This window comes from Sesamum indicum, unplaced genomic scaffold, assembly GCF_000512975.1.
Source record: "Sesamum indicum cultivar Zhongzhi No. 13 unplaced genomic scaffold, S_indicum_v1.0 scaffold00432, whole genome shotgun sequence".
Taxonomy (NCBI): Eukaryota; Viridiplantae; Streptophyta; class Magnoliopsida; order Lamiales; family Pedaliaceae; genus Sesamum; species Sesamum indicum.
The window spans coordinates 1-3,716 of NW_011628319.1; positions in this window are offsets into that span (position 1 = coordinate 1).

A 3,716-nucleotide genomic window follows, 5' to 3' on the forward strand; every position below is an offset into this window, starting at 1 on the left:
TAACTTATCAGTTTGTCCCCTTTCTTAAACCTTCTAATATATAGAGAAGTGCACTGTGCTTAAAAAGGGCAAGAACAAAAGGAATGAATATAAATATGCACACAAGTACCTGTAAAAAAAGTGACTAGTATTCCCCCAAATAGATATTAGGTATACATAAACATGAGAGATGCACAAGAAATACACCAAACTAAATGAACGGAAATATATATAAAGTTATAAACACAAGTACATTGCATGGAATGAGAGAAGGAACTCCAATAGGTACCTTGGATCATGGCTTAGTCACAGTAAACTACACAAACTATTTATGTAAAAATTCTGGCTTATAAGTATCAACACTTTTCAACCTACCAACACACTTTTCAACTACGCCATGACCCAGTATACCTTGGATCATGGCTTAGTCACATTAGACTATACAAACTATTTATGTAAAAAGATTGGCTTGCAAGTATCATCACTTTCCACCTACCTAGACATAGTTCAAAGGAATCTTACACAAATTCAATTAAACATCATGATAACAATGTTATAGCCCTCCATCAACTTGAAGAGTGACAATGGTGGGGTTTCGAAATTCGATGTAATTAAATTACAAAGAAAAAATACCAGAATTACCAGGGTAAATAAATCTTCAACACGTTCAGACATAGCTTTGCCTCGAACATAATATGGCTGCAGGGCTCCTCCTTCCCTCGAACTGATGGTGTTAAACGATATACTGATATCCCCCCAGCTTTTCTTCCAATTAATTGGTTCAGTTTTACAAAATCCAAATCTTTAGTACCCATCTCCAGCAATGACTAGCTGTTGACACAACATATCATATCAATTTAATGTTAGATTTGATGATGAGAGTTACCATGAAACTACTAAATCCAACAGAAAACAAAACCAATTATCTTCGGTATATCACATGAGGTTGCATTTCTTGAAAACTAAATCTCCATTACAAGACTGGTAACAACCTTAAGTTACAACAATTATACTCCAAGAGAGGGGGTAAGGTTGCAAAATTAGACATGTTCGTAACAATGGCATTCTAAGCACAAAAAAACAAAGTAATATCCCCGGGTTTCTTTCTTCAAATATTACAGCATAAAGATTTCAAAGCTGTTGTGGTTTTTTCTTAAGTATGTACACTTTCTTCATACAAAAACAAATGGACATTGGTAGCCTTTATATGCTTTATTCAGCTATTGATGGATGTTTGTGTATACTCACGCTCATAGACTAATAACAAAAAAGATGTGAGATTAACACATTTTGCTCCGTTCAACATTCATAGAGGGTGCAGAATAGCTTTCATTCTTGGCACAAAACTTTTTAAATTAAAGAGAGAAACAATAAAAAATGCAGTCTCGAATAAGTTTAAGCCGAGCCTCAGTCTAAACAGCTTGGGTCACTCTGCTTGACTTCTGCCCTGTTGTAGTTGACTTTGGAGGTAATATGCATGGGCACTTCAGACTTAGGTACGGTATTTATTGATGGGATGGTGCTATAGCACATATTCAATAACCAAGAAAGTACTAAAAGTTCAATTTACGATAAATTAACATTGTAAAATAAAAACAAAAAACCAACATTATCATAACTGCACCAAACAATAAGCAATAATCGAACAAAATCGACAATCATGGTTTTTTTACCATCGACAATTTATTAAATTTGCTAGCACAGCTTCATCTTTAAGATGTACCTACTATACTTCTTCCAAAACTACACATTCACGTACAAAACTATCAATAAATTTTAAAATTCAAACTAAACCAATGAGAGAGAATGAGAGATATACCTGTTCAGTGACAGACCACTTTGAATTGAGAAACTGGCTGTAAATGTCGTACAACCTTTGCTTCTCAGCTTCTCAGCTAGGTGTGTTAGTGCTGAAAACAAGCATACCCAACTATAGGTAGGTGTATCAAGTAAAGACTCCTTCCATGTCATTATTTGTCCCTTTGGCGCAGGAAAAACAGAATTTCTCTACCAAAGATATCCTATTTAAATAACAAAGTAAATAAGAAAGAACCTCGTTCAGTAACTAATTTATAATATATTTAGTCTAAGAAATGTAGATGATCATAAGGGCGAAAAATTCTTCGTTATCACAGTAGAAATTACTTTATTTCATATTCTGTGGCGAAACACTGCAACAGAATGATCATGATCATAGTCTGTAGGCCAGTAATTAGTCTCTATAGAAACTAGATACTAATTCAACTCCATCAGTTCAGCAGTAGTTTGATATATAAACAAAACTTCAGTGCTATTGAAGATCCCCAAGATCCGCAAAGAGCTAGAGTAGTTCAATACAAGTCAGCAGACATGATGGAAACAGGAAGCACAGAGTTCATGGTGATCCTGATTGGCATCACGGTACCATTCTGGATGATACACGTATAGACAAAAGGATACCAATTCAAGGCCTAAACCCAATGAACTCCAATTCTCAAATTGAACAGCCTGCTTAATTATTTCAAAGTTTCAGATCTAGATCTATTAACAAGTTGCATATTTCAGAGACCAAATACAATAGAAGGGTTTTGGGGGTAGCTGATCATAAACCAATCTTGACTAGCATAATCATTCATGATACATGTACTCACAGAGCTTCACAACTCAGTAAATTACCAAATGAAACAATACTTGAGCACGGGCTCATCACTTTGAATCTTACCCAAACTGACTAAAAAAAGGAATATCACCAATAACGTCTACATAAGACCAAACTGTACAGAATATCCTAAATGTAGCATCAAACATCCCATCTCACAACGGACCAGAGCATAGTCCAAATAGTTAGATGCAAAAATCCCAGAGATTGCAATTGCATGCTCATGTACATAAGTTCAACAATTTACATAGCAACAGGCATATCATAATTCGAGAAAGGAATAGTAAAAGAATATGGGGACAGTATGTCTACTGTTGTGGACGATTTTAGTATATTGCCATTATTGCACTCAAAAAATCAAAACCATCAAGCATCCTCTAAAATGCTCTGATACTTTATGACTTAGAGATATCCACCAAATTACCTTCATTTAGCTCCAACTAACATGCATCATTCTACAGCGCGACACATTCCAATTGTGATCAAAAGTCATATATTACATAAATGAAGCAATTATTTGCATATATTTCAATTTTAAATAATAATTATTATCTTACTAGGTTTTTGCACAGGGGCATAACAAGAAAAGGAATGCTGGTAAAATACTAAATTTCCAAGAGACCAATTCTGGGTGATACCAGAAGAGGATCACACATAAGAAAAGAAAACAAACCTAGAACATAAGAAGACTGCAAGATCATATGATAACTGGAAGCTAGACACCATTGGAGGACACCTAATAGCTGCACTATGTATTGCAGCTTCTCTTGCAACACTCGACGATTCAGTATTAGCCATATCAGCAACATTTCCACAATAATATCCTAAAACAATAATAAGATCGAATAAACAGAATAAGCACTTTAATTTCAGATATTGATATTAAATAACTTCTCTAGATAGATCAACATAAATATCGATAGGAATTAAGCCAGTACAAGTGACTTACCAGGACTGAACCCCGAGTGATAAGCTCTTGGGAAGTGACAACAAATTCTCGAGCTTTTTGCACCAGTAGTCAAGAAAAACATTGATTTAAGAGAGTGACGTACAATGCAACCAAAGATTAAATCACTAAAGATGCAGAACAACAAAAAGT